Genomic DNA, 22410 nt, shown 5'->3' on the forward strand with positions numbered 1-22410 from the left:
TGAGCAAAAAAAAGAAATGAAGTAGGCTCCACCTCCAGGGTAGAGTCCAGTATAGGGCTTGAACTCATGTCCTTAAGATCAAGACCTAAGCTAGATCAAGAGTCAGGTGTTTAACCCACTGAGTCACTCAGAAGCTCCCCCCCAAAAGATTTTTTTTTTAAGCTGCTATGTTTGGGGACGATTTGCTAAACAGCAATAAAAACTAGACATTCTGGCTGACTTGGTTGCTTACTTTGCCCCACAAAACATTGTATATTGTCAATCAAAAGAAAGATAATGTGTTAAAAGCAATAAAACCTACATTTATTGGGGTACCTGGGTGGCTCAGTGGGTTAAGCCTCTGCCTTCGGCTCAGGTCATGGTCTCAGGGTCCTGGGATCGAGCCCTGTATCGGACTCTCTGCTCAGTGGGGAGCCTGCTTCCCCCTCTCTCTCTGCCTGTCTCTCTGCCTGCTTATGATCACTCTCTCTGTCAAATAAATAAAATCTAAAAAAAAACTTAAAGAAAAAACTGCATATATTGAGTCCTGCCACAGGACAGATTTTCATACATTACCTCATATAAGCCTCACAAGTCTGTGAGCTGGAGACAACTTTTCACTGGTGGAAATGAGACTGAGACAAGACTGCAGCTCGCTGAGTGTCAAACTCAGAGCTGGTGTTCTTCCTGCTAGAACAAAGCACCCCAAAGCAAGAGTAACGGAGCGAGTCGGGGAAGAGAGTTTAGCTTAACCACAGGACATTGCAAGATTACAGATGACGGCAGCTATGTGATCGTGGTAAAGGGATTAACGTGCCCCTGCTCCTTGGGCCCGTGCATTGGTCAGATGAGTGGCTGAACATGTTATCTCCAGGTGGAGAGCCTGGTAGTGAGAGTTTCTGCAGAACCTTCTGGTGCTTTCATGCTTGTAAATCACTTCCACTAATTCTCCAGTAAGCCTGTTAAGACCTGGAAGTAGGCCCCCTGCAGGCAGTGAAGATGAAGAAACAATATATTAACATTAAGATGGGACACAGTAGGTGTAGTAATCCCTGGGTGAGTTTCTACGATGAGCAGGGCACCTCCTGAACATTATCCCATCCCTAATGCCTACACAGTGACATCAGTATTCCCCGTGGAGGGAGATACAGTTGCAGCTGATTAAATTATTTGTCCCCAACAACACACAATGAAGAAGTGCAGCCCAGAGAAGGGTCTCATTGGGCTGGAGTGTAGGGACCCAGAAGGCAGCTGATGGCCAGCGAGTCCCTGGGCTGAGACACAAGCTTAGGAGCCACCGTGGGCTGTGGGCGCAGAGCTCAGGACCTGCAGGAAGAACTAGCAGGATGTGGGGTCCCCAGCTGGCCATGAGGTCAACAACACTAGAGAAGGGGCGATGTCCCCATGGACCTACGGAAGTCCCTCCTCTGACCGTCTCTCAGCAGCGGCTCACTGCCCTCAGAGCAGTCATAACATGGCATGGATCTAGGTGTTTGTTACTGATTGCGGGAGACTGTCACAGGCGGCCCGCAATTCACTGGGTCTCTCGAGCCACGTGCTTCCGCGAAGCCCCTCCTCTTAATGCCGGGATCCAACCACGTGACTGGCGTGCGCCAATGACGAGGCAGCTAGCGTGATGATGCAATCATGGGGTGAGAAGCACCCGGGCGTGGGGCTTGCCCTCTGGGGACACTGCTGTCAAGGGCAGAAGCCTGGGCTAGCCTGCCTAGGGGTCCCTCCGTAAGAAAAATCTCAGACCCCTGCGTGTATTTCCAACCCCGCACTAGCTGTGCAAGTGAAAATAAAGGTGGGGGATGGGGGGGCGCGGCTCTAGCCCATTTGAACTGCACAACCTAGAGCTTTGGTTCAGTGGGTGTCACACAGAGGGACGCACCCGAAACCGGAGCTCTGCTGCGCATGGCGGGGCACTTGCCCTCTCCTAGGCAGGGGCGGTCGAGTGGGGCCTCTGTTTATGTGTACACAGCTCTGGGGGGGTAGGGAGGCCATCCAGAGAGCAGCCAGGTGTAGGGCGCCCTGAGAATCTCTGGGAAGGCCAGATCTGCAAGGCTCTTTGGTCCTCCAGCCCTTCACTGGGTGCGGAGGGGGATAAGTTCTCGGGTCCCTTTAGTCATAAGGCTAGGAAGAAGCTTTCCTGGTGGGCAAGTGGGTGGCGTTCAGCTGTCCTGCTAGAGTGATCATGTGTCCCATGGCCCAAGGCAGGCCTGTTTACACCTGCTGTCCTGGTGTAATTATTAATACTGCCCCCTCTCACTCTGGTTTTGATGATAACTAGGGTCACCCTAGTTATGGTCCCACTAGATCCCCAGAACCAAAGGAAGAGGATTTTTTTTTTTTTTTTAAGAGAAGGAGGTGGGGGAGGGGCCGAGGAGAAAAAGAGGGAGAGAATCTTAAGCAGGCTCCCCACCCAGTTCAGAGCCCAGCGTGGGGCTTGATCTCGCGACCCTGGGATCATGACCTGAGCCGAAATCAAGAGTCAGATGCTTAACCAGTGGAGCCACCGGGATGCCCCAGGAAGATGTTTTTAAAAGAGAACGTGTCCAGGAGTGAGAGATACAAACGCTTGTCTTGCCCCATTGCTGCAAACGGGGCTGGGGGAAGGAGGGTGGGAACCTTGGAATGTTTTTTCTGGCTGAATCCAAGAGGTTGCATCAGGCAGGCCTCTTCTAGCTGGCGAGTTAATGTGAGATGTGAGTCAATGGGCGACTCTGTTTTAAGACCTTTCTGAACCCAAACCAAATACAAATAAGTACAAAACAGAAACAGGAAGGAAATGAGTGCTCTTCTCAGTGGTCAGGGAAAACGTTGAGCACCTGGCAGACGCGGTGAAACACTGAAGGGAAATCTGTGAAGCGGTCCAGAAGGCAGTCTTTCCTGGAGGTTGGACGGAACCTGGAGGGAGGGGAAGAGAAGGGAAAGAGGAAGAGACTTAGGGACCAGGAGGTTACCGTGTCCTAGAGTCGGGAGAGGGGAGGGGAACCTTCCAGGCAGTAGGGCCAAAAGGTATCCGTCCTCAGGGACATGAACTTTCTCAGCGTCACCTGGACCTCTGGAATTTTCATCATACGTGGCTCTGTCCTGTGGGGGGGCCATCTGCAGCATCCCAGGCACGGGAAGAAAGATTTCCTAATCCTCTCTCCCACTTGCTCTCATTCTGGGGTGGGTCTCCCCATGGTCACATGGAAAGGAAACACTGATTTTACTTCGAATGTCTTCTTTATGCATTTCCTGGAAGCTTTCCTGGACTTGGGGTCAGGGTAGAAAAGCGAAATCATCTCCCCCAATGTCAGGCAAAGTCCTCCCCTAGACACCCACTTCTCAGTATGGCTTCGACTCATTGGATTCCCCTTCTCTGTAAACTGTAAAGCGGTGGTTCTCAAAGCAGGGTCCCCCCATGGGGCACCTGGGTGGCTCAGTGGATTAAAGCCTCTGCCTTCAACTCAGGTCATGATCTCAGGGTCCTGGGATCAAGCCCTATATCGGGCTCTCTGCTCAGCAGGGAGCCTGCTTCCCCCTCTTTCTCTGCCTGCCTCTGCCTACTTGTGATCTCTCTCTCTGTCAAATAAATAAATAAAAATCTTTAAAAAAAAAAAAAAGGGGTTCGCCAGTCCAACTACATGTAACCTCACCTGAACACCTGTTAGAAATGTAAATTCTTGGGACCTGTGGTATGCGGAATACTGCCCCCCTCCCAATTCTTAATTCCCAGAACCTGTGAAAATGTTACTTTACTTGGCAAAAGGACCATCAGATTGATTAAATTAAGGGTCTTGATCTGGGGAGATTATCCTGGGTTATCTGAGTGGGCCCAGTAAAATCAAGAGGTTCCTTACTATATGTGCTGCGGAAGCCAGCACTCAAGAGGTTCCTTACAAATGAAAGGGGGAGGCAGGTGTGTTGGGGGCAGAGAGGAGATGTGGACAAAGGGGAAGCAGGAGGATACCACTGTGGGCTCTGAATGAGGAAGGAACCTCAAGCCAATGGAGGCAGAGGGGCTCCAGAAGCTGGGACAGACAAGGGAACCGGCCTCCTCCAGTACTTCCAGAGGGAACGCAGAACTGCCAGCACCTTGACGTCAGCCGGCTGAGGCTCGCTTCGAACTTCTGACCTCCAGCACTGTAAGGTAATAGATTTGTGTTGTTTAAGCCGTTAAGTTTGTGGCGATCTGCTAAACCAAGCAATGGCGTGGACCCAGAGGGCATTACGTTAAGAGAAAGAAGTCTGACAGAGAAAGACCTATTCCATATGGTTTTGCTTATAGGTAGAATCTGAAAAACAAAGCAAAACAAATAAAAAATCAGAAACAGACCCATAAATACAGAGAGCAAACTGCTGGTTGTCAGAGGGGAGGAGTGGGGAGGGATGGACACAATGGGTGAAGGGGAGTGGGAGATACAGGCTTCCAGTTATGGGACGAATAAGCCACGGATATAATAGGCACAGCATAGGGAACATAGTCGGAGATGCTGTGACAGTGCTGCGTGGTGACAGGTGATAGCCACACTTGCGGGCTCACAGCGTCAGCGTAGAGTGAATCATTAGGTTGTACTACGCCTGAAACCAGTGTAACCCTGTGTGTCCACTCGGCATCAATTAAAGAAAAACGCAACAGTAGGAAACTAGCATGGGCTCCAACCCCCACCGGCTGAGTCAGAAACAGCCCTGGGGCCCAGCACCCTCCCTGTGTCTCCCAAGCCCTTCCTGGGGTGCAGAGATGAGCTCAACTTTGAGAATCAGTGCTCCCAAACGGTGTGGGGACTTTCACTGTGCCGCGGACTCATCTGGGGAGTTTCTAAAACACATGAACACCCAAGCCCCCCGCCCCCGCCAAGGTCTGAATTAACTGGTCTGTAGGAGGACTCGGGCACCCCGCTTTCAGAAGCTCCATCTCTGATTCTGGTGCCTTGCCAAATTTGAACGCTGGGATTCCCTTCCCCTTCCTGCTTCAGCCTCCGGGCACCCCCCCCACCCCCACCCCCCCCCCCCCCCCCCGCCACGGGTATCCCGGTTTTTGGTTTTCCTCTGGGCCTTCTCTCTGGGCTGAACAGTCAGTGAGACTTCATCCTGGATGGTAGGGGACAAGTTTGCCAGTAGTACTACTAATTGAAGAAAAAAACCATATATATATATATATATATATGTATATATATATATATATATATAAATATACATACACACCCATATATACATATGCCTGTCACCGTCTCAACAGTGAAGGGTAGAGACTGAGTCACACATTCTCCTAGAAGGAAAAGATCTTGGAGAAGCTGCTGGTCCAGCCACATTCTTCCCAGATGAGAAAACTGGATCCCGGAAAGAGGAAAGAGGACGTGACTAGTTCAAGGTTATACAATGAGTGAGGCTCAGAGCCTGGCACAAAATCCTAGTTTATAGCCCACTGTCCTTTCCCCTGCACGGGTCACTCTGACCCAGTTCCTTGGCGTGGAAAGCTGAGGGTTCAGGGAAGGGGGTTGGCGCTTTAAAACCATCCCCCAGGTCCAGGCAGAAGAGGGCCTGCGCAGTGAGCAGGCGCCAAGCCCTCTGGAGGTGACCTTGGGCTGGGGGCTGGGGGGGGGGGGTGGGTAAGGCAGGAGAGATTCTGATGGCCCAAGATAAGCGGGAGTTGCTGGAGTTGCGGGGGGAGGAGAGGCACTCAGCTGAGACTATCGGCAGCTAGCGAAACAGCTAGCCGGTTCCCAGCCACCAGCACGAGGCCCTGGGCAGGGGAGATGAGGGAAGAGGAGAGGGTGGACGGAGGAGGGAGCAGGGGGCAAGGACCTGCAAATAAATAGTCTCCCTCTCTCTCTCCCACTCCTGCAGGGGCCTCCTGCTAACAGAGGCGGGACATCGTGGTGATGGTCCGCTGATTTGGCCTCTGGTGTCCCCTTGTTAACCTTCCTTCAACACTTGCAGGGCCCTGCCCCTACAAGGGACAAGGAGGGGACTCGGCCTGGTTACCAAGTGGCAAGTTCAGGAGGGGTGGCAGCTTGATGTCTTTAAAAGCACAGGCAGTATCTGGAATCCCACAAATGCGGATTCAAATCCCACATCCACCAGCACCTTCAGTCAGCTGGGTGACCTGGGGTTCTCTGAGCCAGTTTGCCTTCCTGTGAAATGGGGCTAAGGATCCCTGGCCCATGTGAGGGTTTTGAGGAAATTCACATCCGTGTACGTACAAGGGTGGCTCAGAACAGAGAAGGCAGCTCGAAGAAAGGTTCAGACTGCCTGGTTTCAAGTCCCAGCTCTGGTTCCTCCTGGCGCAGGAATGCTTACTTCCTCTACCCGAAAGTGGGGATGGGTTGGTTGGTGGGGGGAGCAGTAGCACCCGCCTGATTGCGCTTGATTGGAGTAAGTGAACTCAGACACTAGAGGGTTCTGGCGGCGCTGGGCTCAGTGGGCGTGGCAAAGCGGCAGCCTTTTTTTCTTGCCCCAGCGGCCCCCCACCCCCACCCTGGTCTGTGCTGCTCCCAGAAACTCTAGTTGCAGGGTAGGGCCTGCGAGGTTTTCCAATCTGCAGAAACGTCCATAAGACCTAGAGAAAAATGACTGGCTTCGAACTATGAAAGGAAACTTGTAAAGTCAAAATTAGTGAATGCTTTGTTAAATGCACTATCACTTTAACATTATGAACTGCGTTCCTAAACATTTAGTGACATTAGAAATTCCTTTTAGGCCAGGTTTTCTTATCCTGCAAGAATTGCAGGGATGATAAGAAATCAGAACCAATCATAATTTAAGTAATTTGTAACCAAATACCTGAAAGGCAAAAATTGTAAAATCGTTTAAGTTGATCACTGGGATGGAGTTGAAAAATGCAAAAAATGTAAATCTGTTTAAAATGTATAGATATGTAAATATTTATATATAGAAAGTTTAAAGAGGGGCACCTGGGTGGCTCAGATGGTTAAGTGTTTGCCTTTGGCTCAGGTCCTGATCCGGGGGTCCTGGCGCCCAGCCCCTCAGTGGCTCCCTGCTCAGTGGAGAGCCTGCTTCTTCCCTCTCCCTCTCCCTCTGCTGCTCCCCCTGCTTGTGCTCTCTAGCTCTGTCAAACAAATAAATCAAATCTTAAACCAAAAAAAAAGTCCTTAAAAAAGAAACGTTTAAAGAAATGGAGACACTCCAAATTCATGATGGTCCTTTCCTTGGCAGGGAGGGGAGAGGCGAATACAGAATGTTTCAACTATCTTGGTAACTTTTTATTTCTAAGGGGGGATGGTGACCACCATACCACTTTATTATTTATAATAATAAAGCTAATTCTGTATTTCTTTTTTTTTTACATGAAAAATGCAATGAAAGTTTAAAATATATTTTGGCAACAAAAAGAGAAAGAAATGTCCCCCATCATTTCAAACAATTTTATGTCAAGTTTATACTTAATGTGAAATGGGGAAGGAGGAATCCTTTAAAATGTTGGTTTCTATAATGTAAGGCAGGGCTTCCAAAAGCCCTGGGCTCCTCCACGCCCCAGGGCGCTTACCTGGGATGAAGGATCAGCTACCACCATAGACCCTGCGGAACCCAGTGGATGTTTGTTTTCTTTATGAAGCGGATGTTTGTTTTCTTTATGAAGCGTATGTCTGTCTCAGAGTGGATTTGACTATCTCTCCCTGTGTCCTGAGTAGGGGGGTACAGCTACATGGTGTAGGTACATGGAGCAGTGAGAAAGCCAGACAGTTCCAGGAATGGCGGTCTGAGCAGACATGGGGGCCGCTCCCCAAAACCAAGGCTAGAAGTGGTCCTGCCATGTGTGACAAGGTGCTGGCTCGGCCAGATGGCCTGAGAGGTGCCTCCTTCACCTCTGGGGACTGGAAGTGGCTGCCTGAGGCCAGCCGATTAAAAAGAGATGTTGATAAGGCACATGGATAAGAGGGAGCAGGAAGCTTTCTTGGGGGGGCCTTGCTGGGTAGGGAGGCAGAGAGGGGAACAGTGTGTGGAGTCTCAGAGATGAAAGACAGGGAGACGGGAGAACAGGGCCTGTTTGGTAGTAGAAGCCAGACTGCCCAGAGCATTCCCAGGCCTCACCCAGGGCCCTGGCTCCTTGGAGCACCCCAGAAAAGGGAAAGGTCCTAAATAAGAATGTGGGGGACTCATGGGTGGCTCAGTTATTTCAGCGTCGGACTCTTGATCTCAGCTCAGGTCTTGATTTCAGGGTTGTGAGTTTGAACCCCATGCTACTTTAAAAAAAAAATTTAAAAAAAAGGTAGAATCTGGAGAAAGCCTTCCTGCTTCTAGGGAAGATGGCAAGGGACCTCTGGGCCAGTCCTCTGCTGGATCTGACTCGGGGCCTTGTTTGGCTTGAGATTAGAAGCCAGAGTCCAGGGGTGCCTGAGTGGCTTAATTGGTTAAGAGCCCCACCTGACTTCCGCTTAGCTCATGATCTCCGGGTTGTGAGATCGAGCCCCCTCTCCCTCTTCTTACCCCCCCATCCCCCCACCTGCTGCTCTGTCTTATAAAAAAAAAAAAGAGAGAGAGAGAGAACCAGAGTCTAAGGAAGTCAACCAGCACCTGATCCACAGGGCTGGGCAGTGACCCCTTTGTCATCTTTCCCTGGGTGTGAAAGCAAGATGAAGATGCGACCTAATCAAATAAATCTGTGTCTCTGTCCCAGTTCCCCATAAGGGACTCCACAAAACCCTTGTAGATTGCTAAGTGACAAGGCCACTAGGAGCATCTTTTGTTCTAATATTTGGTCTTTGACCCTAGCTCTTGACACAGAGTTCCTAAATCCCTTGGAATTTCCTGGGTCATAGGGGCGTCTTTTGTCCTGGGGCAGTGACCCTGGGTGGGCTCCTAGATAGCTTCTAGGCTGCTCACCAGAGAGACCGACCCATCATCAGAAACTTGGAATTCTCAGGAGCGCCCCATCCTGCAGAGAGGGGAGGGGGGCTGGAAATGACCTTGCCAACATGAGGCAGCCATAAAATCCCCAGTCAGGGGTCTGGTGGGCTTCCAGGTTGGTGTATAACTCCACACGGGGAGGGTCAGGCATCCCAATGGCACAGGGACAGAAGCTCCTTCCTTAGGGATCCACCCAGTCCCCCGCCCCGCCCCATGTGTCTCTCCTCTGGCTGTTCCTCTGCATCTTTTATCACATCCTGGGGGTGGGGGGGGCATGTACAGGAGACATGAGACGTTTTCTTCACTCGAAAGGTTTCCACAAAATTCATTTTTAAAATTTTATCCAGCGGGTTTTATTTATTTATTTTTCTTAAGGTGTTATTTATTTATTTGAGAGAGAGAGAGAGAGTGAATATGAGTGGGGAAGGGGCAGAGGGAGAAGCAATCTCCCCCCTGAGCAAGGAGCCTGATGTGGGACTCGATCCCAGGAGCCCGGGATCATGATCTGAGCCGAAGGCAGTGGCTTAACCAACGGAGCCACCCAGGTGCCTTTGGACAATGATTTTTATTTTCAGGGATCTCACGTTGTGCGCTGTAATAATAATAATCACCTTCCCTGGATTAACCTTTTCTAGGTGCCATGAGCTTTACGTTTCCTAAAGTGCTTTCTGTGGATCAGCTTGAGTCCTTGGAACAACTCTGTAGGGTTGGTACTATCAACATCCTCATTCGAAAACTGAGGATCAGAGAGGTCAAGCGAATTTCCCGCAGTCACACAGCTGGTGTGTGGTGGAGGGGGAACCCACGCCAGAGTCTCCCTTTCAACCACTACACTACCCTACACGCTCAAGTACGCCAATCGCTGACGTCCACAGTGGGACTCGAGATCTAGGGCCTTTCTCCCATTCACCACACATCATGATTGTTGCCAAGATTCCTGTGTGAGTGGCGGGGGCAGTGGAGGGGAGAGGGTGGGAGGAGGCCCCGGGAAGGACTGAGACTGAGTTTCCCTCCATCCTACTGGTAGTTGGACGTAAGCTGATTGAGAGAATGAGCAGACGTGCTATTTCTCGTACTCTTGACAGTAGCTGCAAAGCTTACCGGCCCTACACCCAGATCTTATTTAATTCTCAAGGGGAACTGTGTATCCATTTCACTGAGGAGAGTGAAGCTTCTAGAAATTCAGAGACTTGTTCTGCGAAGTGGCAGAGGCAGCCTTCCAGCTCCAGCTCAGCCTCCCAACAGAAAACTTTTCCAAAAAACCAAAGGGGAAGGTGGGCAGGTGCCCCACACCACTTCCCTGCGGGTGGCAAGGCTGCTTGAGCTGGGGCTAGGGAGCTGGGAAGGGCGCGGTTAAGGGAAGGGTAGCGACTACTTCAAGGTGTCCTTCAAGCCAAGTTTTCGGGGGAGGAGTAGGAAGGAGCCAGCAGAAAAGGGGGAAGAAGGAGAAAAAGCATCAGGTGTGAAACCCCAGAGATGAGAAACAGCAGCTTCTGCAAACAATTAGGAGTTCAGACCAGAGAGGAACTGGCGGAGGACTGGCCTTCTGTAAGTGCCAGTGACCACCGGCCCAAGCTGCAGGCAGACTCCTTGGAAAGCAGCACAGCTATGGGGACCTTGCCCAGTGGGGTCCTTTGGACAGTGCAAGTGCACGGCTGAGAGCTTTGGCCGGGGTCCCCATTCCTCAGACTCGGCTCCCTTCCTTTCTTCCCATCTAGCATTCTTCAGGGCTGCGCTGGCCAAGGGAACTCACAGTGCGGCCCGGCCCTGGCTCCCTTCCCCAGCACCCCTGAATTTTGTCTCATGACCCAGCCCGGGCAAGTCACACCCCTTAAGTCCTTCAGTGCTTTTCACATTTCAGCGTGCGTTCAAATCACTGGGATTGGTGCTAAGACGCAGATTCTGACTTGTCAGGTCTGGGATGGGGCCTGGCATTCTGTCTTTCTGTCCTGACGTCAGGCGATGCTGCTGGGCCAAAAACCACATTTGGAGTGACATCCTGGAAACTGCCTACTGAGCCCCTGAAGTCTGCCAGGCGTTGTGCAAGCTCCCTCTGCACTTGCGCTGTGTACTAGTTATAGCGCTGTTCTGAACTGGGAGGTAATATATACTTTTCAGAATACAGAACCGAGGGTCAGAAAGGTGAAATATTTTACAAAGTAAGTGGCAGTGCTCAGCTTTGAACTTGGGTCTGTCCAACTCTATAGCTGATGCTGGGCCTTCAGCTGGACAGAGGGACAGCTACGGGATGAATTGTGCCACCCCCCCCCCAAAAAAAAAAAACCCTCAAAAGGTGAAACCCTAACTCCCAGCGGGGCTGCATTTGGAGTAAGGAAGTAATTTAGGTTTAATGAGGTCATAAGGGTGGCACCCTGATCTGATAGGACTAGTGTCCTTATAAGCAGAGGTATCAGAGGGATGCGTCCTCTCTCTGCTGTGGGAGGAGGGCTCAGTGAGAAGCTGACCAGCTACAAGCCAGAAAGAGAGGTTGTACCAGGAATCAGATTGGCCAGCACTTTGATCTTGGACTTCTAGCCTCCAGAACAGTGAGGAATAAAGTTCTGGTGTTTAGGCCACCTGGTCGGTGTCTATGGTACTTTGTCCTGGCAGCCCCAGCAAACTAAGGCAGGGACCCAGCTGGTACCAGTTAGCCAAGGGTGACAATTAAAATGAATGGCCCCCCTTGCATGGAATGTTGTTCAAACTGAGTGGGACTGGAGGAGAACCAAGAGGATGGTAGTGACGGTGACAGTGACGGTGACGTTGGTGGTGACGGTGACGGTGATGGTGATGGTGGTCTTGATGATGGTGGCGATGGTGATGGTGATGGTAGCAATAATGATTCACCTCCAAGCCAAAGCCACCTATACCCTTCACAAAATGAAAACACAACAAAACAAGCTCAGGACAATGTAGTTATCCGAAACCTCACACTCTAAATCCACACGTTTCATGAGAAGACTGGAAATGATACAGTAATCAGGTACCATCCACTAATTTGCTCCCTGTTCAGAGATGACGGAGTCTTCGTCCTTGTGGGCCAGACAGAGAAAACAAATAAACAAAGCCTGCTTCCTAGGTTAGCCAGGCCCCCTGTGCCTTTGTGTCAGTACAAAAATAGGAGTGTGGTAGATTAGATACCTGAGAAGTTCTCCCAGGGGAAAAAACCTAAAAAATTGAATGCTGAGGAAAAGATGAAACACAGTGTCTTTTTAAATGAATCACTGAATTGACACAAAAATGAGCAATCCACAGACCCGCAAACTGGAGTTAAGAAGCCCCAGAGCCTTGCGAGTACTTTGAGGGTTTCTGTTGGACACTGGAGACCATGAGCTTGCATTCTGCTGCCTTCCCTTCCCCAACACCCTGTGAGAGACAAGAAGATAAACCTTTGGGTCCACCCAGGATGTAGGGGAAAATGTATGCATGCATATATACATATATTTTACTGATGCAAAGACTGTATGGCCCATCATTTATAAATAATAATAAAACATACACTTTACTGTAAATTTTTTATGAAGATTTTATTTATCTGAGAGAGAGAACGAGACAGCACAAGCAGGGGAAACAGCAGAGGGAGAAGCAGACTCCCCACTGAGTAAGAAGCCCAATGCTGGGTTCGATCCCAGGACCCTGGGATCATCACCTGGGCCAAAGGCAGACGCTTTAACTGACTGAGCCACCCGGGCACCCCTATTTACTGTAAATTCTACACAGTTGATTCACACAAACGCTTTGGTTGATTTTTGCCAAACTCTTGCCTCCTTAGCCAACTTATGGTTGCCATTCACTGTAGTCTTAATGTAAAACTTGGTGAACACTTTTCTCGTTGATATGAACGAGGAAGAGGAAATGAAACAACCGAGACGTGTTGGAACTGTTGGAACCTCACTCACTAGTCAGTAACGTGAGCTGTTGCTCTGCTTTAGCAGAGAATTATTTTCCAGTGGTAAGAGAATATTTCCTCAGGTGTGTGTGTGTGTGTGTGTGTGTGTGTGTGCACGCTATTCAGAACGTAATGGCCACAGATATAACACACTTTGCAGTTTAATCTGAATTATGATCATTTTCCCATCACTTTCTTAGGTGGAGACAATAAAACATTAAACCAAGTCTTGATTTGCGGTTCTTAGAACAGTGCATGGCACATGGGAAGTGCTACTGAAATGCTGGCTGTTATTTATTATTATCTGCGGTCCAAGTCACCCGGGGACGGCTCCTGAGTTTGAGTGTGGCTGGTGGCTGGCTTGTCTCCACGTGTGCCTGGAGAATTATGTTCCTGGGTCAAGTCCCAGAGAGAGGCAGGAAGGTGGGCAGACCCGGGTGGGTAGGGAGGAGTTTGGGCTGGGGGAGTGGATAAGGCAGTGGGTCACGGGCAGTGAACGTCTTCCCCTCCTGCCCCCTGTGTGCTGCGTGCAGCCTCTGGGTAGACGGCTGGGGCCCTGGACAGGCACGGGTTCCAACCCCACGATGGCATCCACAGAGTTGAGTCAGAGCGCACTGTTTAGACATGGCTCCTCTCTATCATTCTGCTAATAGATTTGGATAGCTCCCCAAATTCTAAATTTATGGGCGTGGTTTTCTTTTTCTTTCCTCCCCTCCTCCCCGCCCCTGCACCCCCATATCTACTGCAGCTGGTCTATGGGAATCTTGGGGATCAAAGGTGCACGGGGTCCCAGGACCAGGGCGATACTACCCCTTGGGCTCTGGGAACATCTGGAAGGAAGTATTCATCACAGGAGATCCTTAAGTTTGAAACAGGCCCCAGGGAAAATGTGCTGGGCTGGCTTGGAAGGCATTCAGCTCTCCTTTGTATGATCTGATTTAGAAGATTGACTCTTCCGTGCCAAGAAACGTGAAGTTCATTGCCAAGGTAGACAAGACTGCGCTTGGCAGACTTCACCAGTGGAACAGGGATTCCCTCACTCAGCACCTGTCCTGCTGAGGCCACTCCCGCACCCTGGGACTTCAAATCTTAGTGGGGCTCGCTCCCCAAATGACTGGGGTTTGGGGAAGTGGAGGGCGTGGATGAAATGGGCTCTGACTCTCTCCCACCAATGTTTTCTCCTTCACGCTTCAGTCATAGGCCTGGACAGATTAGGTGACAGATACTCAGAGTTGTTGGCTGCAAACAAGCCACTGGGGCGCGTGTAAGCAGAAAAGGCTTTCGTGTGCCTCTGAGAAGCCGCTGTGAGGGCGAGAGGCTGGGCTTGGGCGCTGGGACAAGGCTGAGCTGCTGTAAGGAGATCTCATGGCCGCCCCAGTGGAGTATGGTCGATGGGAGCCCTCCCAGGGCCGATGCTGAGCACCCGGCTCTGCCGCCACCACCCCCAAACTGGCGCTCACCTCCCAACTGCTAGGCTCCAAGCATCTGATCGGTGGACGCCGGTCACACGTCTATGCCTCAACTGTGAAGGAAACTGGGAAGGTACGTTTCTGATGTCTATTTTAGGGAGACACAGACTCCGAAGGTGGACACCATCCTAAACATCAGAAAGGTGTTTGTGGGCAGCCAAGAGGAAGGATAAATAATCACACATAATCAGTGACCTAAAATCACAATGACCGGAGCCAATGACCTGCCTTGAGAATGGCCCCTGGGCCCCGACCCTGTTGCCTGGGTCCTGAGATACTCACCCTCTTGCTCCTAAAGTTGGTCCTGCCTCCTTGCCAGGAGACAGCATCCTCTCTGTATCCCATAAGTGATGGTTTAATTATTGCTTGAATGTTTGATTGGGGTCTTTGTAGGCAAATGCAAATCCTTTCAAGGGCCAGGCAGGTAAATGAGTGAAGGAAGTGGACAGAAGGGTGTGCTCGGGGCAGAAGGACTGAAGGGGAGGCCATTCCCCAGATGTTTCCATTTAGAAATATGGACCCAGTGACCAGATAACTCTGTGGACTTCTCTACATGAAACATCCGGATTTAACAATAACTGGTCAAATATTCTTGATCTGTTAAAAAAATTTTTTATTACAAAAAACTCGAAATGGGGCGCGTGGGTGGTTCAGTGGGTTAAGCCGCTGCCTTCGGCTCGGGTCATGATCTCAGGGTCCTGGGATCGAGTCCCGCATCAGGCTCTCTGCTCAGCAGGGAGCCCGCTTCCCTTTTTTTTTCTCTCTGCCTGCCTCTCCATCTGCTTGTGATTTCTCTCTGTCAAATAAATAAATAAAAATCTTTAAAAAAAAAACTCGAAATGTACAGAAAAATAGAAGGATGGTATAATGAACAACCACATCCAAATACACTCCTCACTCAGATTTAACACTTTGTACATTTTGCCATGTTTCATCTACTTTTTTCCTGCCTATATATTTTATAAGTTTTTATTTTGAGTCCTCTCTACACGCGATGTGGGATTTGAACTCACAGCCCCGAGGTCAGGAGCCACACGCTCCACCAACTGAACCAGCCAGGGCGGCCCATCAAGTATTTTAATGTAACAAAATCAGAAGAGCTAATAAAATATTTTATCCTTAAGTACTTTAATAGGTATCTCTTCAATACACAGATATTTTCCTAAGTAGTAGCTACTTAATAATACTTAAAGTTAACAAATAATCTTTACTCTGATTTCTTTTGCTACCCCAAAGGCGATGCTTTAGATGGATTGTTCAAACCAGAGTCCAATCAAGGACCAAGAATTGGTTTTGATTGTTACGTGTCTTAAGTATCTTTAATCTAGAAGAGACTGTCCCTGTTTTGTTTTGCTATTTTGTGTGTGTGCTTTTGCGGACACCAATTTGAAGAACTCAGACCAGTGTCTTGTCGACGGTGCTATTTATCTAGACAGGTCTGATGGTTTCCTTGTGGTGTCACTTACCTTGTTCATTTATCTTCTGCATTTCCTGCAAACTGGAAGTTAGATCTAAAGGCTGAATTAAATTTATGTTAGCATTTTGGCAAGAACGTGTCGTGGGGTGATGCGGAATGCCTAATCTGTGATCTCAGAAGGCCCGGGTTGCTGTTGCTATTAGTACAGATGTCTGATGAAAGACTAGGTTGAGATGATTCCTTACCTTATAATTACGTATTTTCTTCCTTAGATCGTCATTGCCTCAGAAACACTTTACTGGATGAGTTAGCCTCCATTGGTACACTTTGCCCTAATCAATTACTTCATTAGGGATCGCAAGAGGGGGTTGCTATGCTTTCAACATTTACAAGCCGGCATTGCTCAGTATGGAAGAGCTTTCTTGTGTTACCAACTGAGGCTACGTGGTTTTCCTGAAACTGGAACTATGGGTTCCTCCTGGAAGACAGAAAAAAAATGCATCATGTTTTGTCTTTAACATTTCTCAGAGTAAGGAGCTGGTATAAGAGCTTTGGCCAATCCCATAGTCCTCTTTGTCCCTGGGGGTATGTTCTAAGACTGTGGATAGTACTGAACCACAAATATACTATGTTTTTCCCTAGGCATACATACCTCCAATAAAGTTTAGTTTATAAATTAGGCACGGTAAGAGATGAATGACAATAAAATAGAACAATTATAATAAGAGCAGCGATACTGTATATAATATATCATATGTAAGTAATATACTCTAATAAGACTTATGGGAATGCAGTCTCTCTCTCAGAATACCTCATTGTTTTGTACTCATTCTTGTGATGAGGTGAGATGATAAAATGCCCGTGTGACAAGATGAAGCGAAGTGGGAGACGTAGGGCCAGTGGCTTAGCGTTAGGTTGCTACTGGTCTTCTGATCGTCTCCTTCTAGGCTGCAGTTGACCAAAACCACAGATAATGGGGGAATGACTGAAATGACAAAGTGTTCTCCTTTTGTAGCATCATTGTGGACGGCTGGATTTTTCTGTATTCGATGTTGTGTAATCAGTGACATCCTTTATTCTTCTCTGATGCTCAAATTGTACTGCCTTTGGCCAGCAGACCCCTTCGAGATGGTTCTCTGGGAAGTTTTTTGTTTGTTTGTTTGTTTGTTTGTTTGTTTTGGACATCTCTCTGCTGCCTTTGGTCACCTTTCTCCTTCCAGGCACAACTTGATGTCTCTCATTCCCAAGGGAACTGTTCCTGCTCCAGCCCTGACTTCAGCCATTTCTGCAGGAGTTTCAGGTTCCTTCTCCCAGTATTTTAAAGGCAGTGGACAGGTTAAATAAACCATGTTCCTCGGCTGGATACAGCCTAGTTTGCTAGTTTGCCACCTCGGGTTTTCGGTTTCTGTGGTTTTACGCTACGGGATATGGGCAATCAGATGTCTCTGCATTTGTTGTTGCTGTTGTTGTGTTGTCATTCTTACTTGTTGATTACTTGTTCTTAAATATAATAGACATCAGTGCAGGACCTACGTATCCATGAACTACTCCACTCACTGTAGCCTGTGAATACGCTCATTTCATGTAGAATCCTAAGGAATAATTTTCTTTCTTTTTTTTTTTTAAGTTTTAAATTATTTATTTGACAGAAAGAAAGATCACAAGTAGGCAGAGAGATGGGCAGAGAGAGAGGAGGAAGCAGGCTCCCCGCCAAACAGAGAGCCTAATGAGGGACTCAATCCCAGGACGCTGGGATCGTGACCTGAGCCGAAGGCAGAGGCTTAACCCACTGAGCCACCCAGGCATCCCAAGGAATAATTTTCTAATCATCTAGGTTTGTCTTGTCAGCTGCCCCATTTGGTCCCACTTCCTTGGGATTATGCTGTGTCCCTCTCACACCTTCCTGACTGTGACAAGGTGAGATCTCCATGATATACTCTTATGTGGGTGACAAGCAGCAGGTCCTTAGAAATCGGCATTCTCATCCCATGCTATCAGGAGTGTACATTTGTGTCACTTTTCAGGAGGACAGCATGGTGTATCATTCAGGTTTTATTCATTTACAAGTGACAGTAATCCAAGGACAAAACTAGCTTACAAAATCCTAGTACAAAACTAGCTTAAACAAACAAGCAAAGGATAGTCATTGACTCAGTTAACTGGGAAGACCGAGGGAGGGATGGCTTCAGGCATAGCTGGATTCAAGACATGGCTAAGACCATCAGGGCTCTGACTCATTATTTCTTGACTGTTTCTCTGACTGTGTTGGCTTTATTCTCATGATACTCAATCTACATGGCAGGGAATATGGCCTCTTAGAGCCTCAAGCCTGTATCTTTGTGGCTTCTGATCAAAAAGGGAGAGAAAAAGCCCCCTCTCACAGAAGCTTCATATAAAGTCTCAGGGAGTACTCTGATTAACTCTCTTTGGATCTTATGCCCATCTCTGAATTGAACATGCAGGCAAGGGAAGAGAGTACTCTGGCTGCCTCCAGTGGCAAGTTCAGCCCTGTAGAGGAGAGGTTCATAGTGACTGACAGCCCACAAGGGCCAGAGAGTATAGGGGAGGTGTGGCTCCCTAAGGGAAAAACAAAAGGCTGTTATTAGAAGAAGCGGGACAAAGAATTCTGAGCAGGGAAGCACATCAGATGTCCCTTACATTCAGAAAAAAAAAAAAAAAAAGTCAACAAAGACTTTAAAGCAGTCTGCCTTCCATCTAAGAGAATGATTCCACATCAAAGAATTCCTGAAAGAAAAAAAAAAATCACAGACAAGGGCAGATTTGAGTCCAAGGATGTTCATAGTCACAGCACTGTTCATAATAGCAAAATACTTTAAGAATCTAAATTCCACTAAGAGGAGATTAAACAACTTAGTGCACATCCGTGTTATTGGGAGGCTAAGCAGCGAGCGAAAATGATCATTATTTCCTTGTATTTCATGACCAGGAAAGACCTCCATGACGCACTGTTAAGTAGAAAAGGCAGGCTACAAAGCAGAACACATATTATAATCTCATTTTTTAAATTAGGTAGATACCCATTGGGAAATAAACATTGTCAGGAAAACACATCGCAGGCTTAACAGAGGTTACCTTTGGGTGATTATTTCCATTTATTTAATTTGTTTATCTGAATTTTCTATGATCAGTACATATTACTTTTTTATGAGGGATAATTTTTTTTTTTTAAGGAAAGAAATCAGGAAAAGCACACAAAGACACTCAAAGAATAGATGTAACCAGCAAGGACACAGAATGGGGGTGACCCATGGCCATGGGCACGAGGTCAGAGAGGCTTAAATCCAAGGACTCCAGGCCTGGAGGCCCCTGGGGGAACACGGCACCCCTAATCATCCACTCTCCTTTCCTGTCATCTTCACGACTCCCAGTTACCACACTAATCGCAGGGTGGGCTGACCAGGCAGGCCGCCACTGGCCCTCAGCTGAGAGAAGTCAAGTCGTCCTTGTCTTTTCCCTCCTCTGTCTCTGCCCATGGATACCGCCTTTTTCCAGCCAGCCCTATCCCCACTCCAAGCCCTGCCAGTTCCAGCAAGAGCAGTTCAGGCTGGTCCCCTGGGCTCTCAGGTTAACTGAGCAATCATCCAACCTAGGAGTAAAAGCCCGTGGGCCAGGAGGCAGGGAGGGCCCCTAGAGACCTGGGAGGCTCCCATTGGCCTGGTGCCCTGATGTTCAGCTCCCCAGCATGGGCTCAGCAGACCCCACCCCAACTCTTCCTTTTACTCCCCCAAGGGCTGGGATAAAAAGCTTCCTCCCTCCAAAGACCTCCAGCTCCAGACCGAAGTCAGCCTCTGCATAGTGCCTGTTGTGGGGTGCTGGGCCTTCCAGCCTCAGGTCCCCGCTGTGTCTCCACTTGGCGAATGCTGAAGGATCTGTCCTCCAGAGGCCTTGATATCCTCTAAATAGTCAACTCTAACCTGATTACCTCTTTTAGACAGGCACAGTGGGCAGTCCTCTCGAGTCTCTAGTAGCAAATTAAAACTGCCATAATCAGGGGCGCCTGGGTGGCTCAGTGGGTAAAAGCCTCTGCCTTTGGCTCAGGTCATGATCCCAGGGTCCTGGGATGGAGCCCTGCGTGGGGCTCTCTGCTCAGCAGGGAGCCTGCTTCCTCCTCTCTCTCTGCCTGACTCTCTGCCTACTTGTGATCTCTGTCTGTCAAATAAATAAATAAAATCTTAAAAAAAAAAAAAAAAAACTGCCAGAATCAGAATCTTTGGCTACGAAGAGAACCAGAGCCACGAGGCACAATTTGCTGGATGTTTTGTTTCCCAAGAGAAAGGGGGTGGGGGCGGGAATCACTATGGTTAAGTGTTGGGAAGAAGGGGCACTTCAGACCAATAAAGGAAATATATATTCAAGAATTGTCTGGAACACTCCTGTTCTAGCATATAAAATTCACATAATTTTTTTTAATTTTTTATTTTTTAATAAACATATAATGTATTATTAGCCCCAGGGGTACAGGTCTGTGATAAAATTCACATAAATTTCATATGCTACTCCATGATATAGCTATATGTCTTTTTACAAGATTTTTAAAAAAGATTTTATTTATTTATTTGAGACAGAGAGAGCATGAGTGCGGGAAGGAGCAGAGGGAGAAGCAGACTCCCCGCAGAGCAGCAGGGAGCCCGAGGCGGGGCTCGATCCCAGGACCCCGAGATCAGGATCTTAGCTGAAGGCAGAGGTTCAACTGACTGAGTCACGCAGGTACCCACTTTTTCAACATTTTTAATGAAAAATTTCAAACACAATGGTTTTCACAGTGAAAAAAGCCCTATACCATCCCCCAATGTTTACTGTTAACATTTTATTATATTTGCCTTATTATATCTCTCCACCTCTCCATCCTTCTATCAATACATTTTATTTTTTTATGCATCTCACAGTAAATTGCAGACATCAGTAACTTCCCCCTAGTTACTTCAGTATATTTATCTTTAACTAGAGCTCAGTATTGTTTATGGTTTAAAAAAAATTCATTTTTTAAAAGATTTTATTTATTTGCCAGAGAGAGAGAGAGTACACACAAGCAGGCAGAGAGGCAGGCAGAGGCAGCAAGAGAAGCAGGATCCCTGCCAAGCAAGAAGCCCAATGTGGGACTCGATCCCAGGACCTTGGGATCATGACCTGAGCCAAAGGCAGTGGCTTAACCAACTGAGCCACCCAGGCGTTCCCCCCCAAAATTCATTTTTAAGTAGGTTCAATACCCAATGCAGGGCTTGAACTCATGACCCTGAGATCAAGAGTTGCGTGCTCTACCAACTGAGCCAGCCAGGCTCCCCTGTTTTTAGTTTTTTTGAAGTGAAATCTACAAGCAATGAAACACAGAATCTTAAGTGTGCATTTGCCCAATTTTCACAAATACATAAACTTGTACACCCCAAGACATAGAACAAGACGTAGAACCCTACCATCATCCCAGAACGTTTCCTCGAACACTTTCTTGTCAATATCTGCCCCCAGCCTCTCAGAGGACACCACTGGGTTGTTTCCACCATAGGTTAGTTCTACCTGTTCTAGAACTTTATAGATATTGAATCATACAGAATGTACTCTTTTGTGTAAGGCTTATTTCACTCAACATCATGGTTTTGAGTCACCTATGTTACTGCATGTACCAATACTTTGTTCTTTTTTTTAAATCTGGAGTAATATTCCATTTTATGAAAATAGCACTGTTACCCATTTTCTTATTGATGGATGCCTGAGTTGTTTCCAGCTTTTTGGCTATTGTGAAGAAGTTGCTATGAACATTCCTGTGTAAGTCCTTTTGTGGACGTAATTTCATTTCCCTCAGGTCAACACCTAGAAGTGGAATTCCTGGATCATAGAGTTGGTGTATAATTAGTTTTAAAAGAACTGGCTTTTTCAAAAGTGGTTGTATTATTTTATATTCCAACTAATAATATATGAGAGTTCTGGTTGTTCCTTATTCTCATTAGCCTTTGGTGGGGGTCAGTTGTTTAAATTTTTAGCCATTCTATCACCTATGTAGTAGGATCTTATCGTTTTAATTTACATTGCCCTGATTATTAATAATACTGTCTTTAGTGTGCCTATTATCCATTCATATATCATCTTTTGTGAAATATCTGTTCTAATATTTTTTTCTTTTTTGCGGGGGGCACCTGGGTGGCTCAGTGGGTTAAAGCCTCTGCTTTCAGCTCAGGTCATGATCCCAGAGTCCTGGGATCGAGCCCCGCATCAAGCTCTCTGCTCAGCAGGGAGCCTGCTTCCCTTGCTCTCTTTCTGCCTGCCTCTCTGCCTACTTGAGATCTCTATCTGTCAAATAAATAAATAAAGTCTTTTTCAAAAAAATCTTTTTTTTTTAAGAGTTTATTTATTTTGACACAGAGAGAGTGCAAGCATGCAAGCAGGGAGAACAGTAGGCAGAGAGGAGGGAGAAACAGCCTCCCCACAGAGCAGGCTCGCTTTCCTAAGAAACATTTGTGTTTCCTAGGAAGCCATGAAGATATTCTCTGTTTTCTTCTAAGAGCTTTATATGGTTTTAGCTTTTATGCTTGCATCTATGATCTGTCTTGAGTTACTTACTTTTTGTGTATGGTGTGAAGTAGGAGATAAGGCTCATTTTTTTTTTTCTATTTGGATATCCAGTTATTCCAGTCCCATATATCGAAAGGATTTTTCTCTCCCCCTTGGATTCCTTTGGCACCATTGTCAAATATCAAATGACTAAATAAGGGTGAGTCTATTTTCAGCTTTCCGTTCTGCTCCTTGATTTATTGGTTGATTCTTATAATGGTACCATGCTATGT

General features: G+C 47.7%; 1 long non-coding RNA gene across 1 annotated transcript; it reads right to left on the minus strand.

Annotated features, from left to right (window-relative positions):
* Positions 1 to 12123: 12123 nt before the first annotated feature.
* LOC309867326 lies at positions 12124 to 16086 on the minus strand. The gene is made up of 3 exons (XR_014313111.1): positions 15859 to 16086; positions 14188 to 14324; positions 12124 to 12204 (listed from the first exon to the last, which is right to left on the minus strand). It is a non-coding gene; the product is annotated as an uncharacterized lncRNA (long non-coding RNA).
* Between the last annotated feature and the right edge of the window lie 6324 nt (positions 16087 to 22410).

This window comes from Mustela nivalis, assembly GCF_964662115.1.
Source record: "Mustela nivalis genome assembly, chromosome: 6".
Classification (NCBI taxonomy): domain Eukaryota; kingdom Metazoa; phylum Chordata; class Mammalia; order Carnivora; family Mustelidae; genus Mustela; species Mustela nivalis.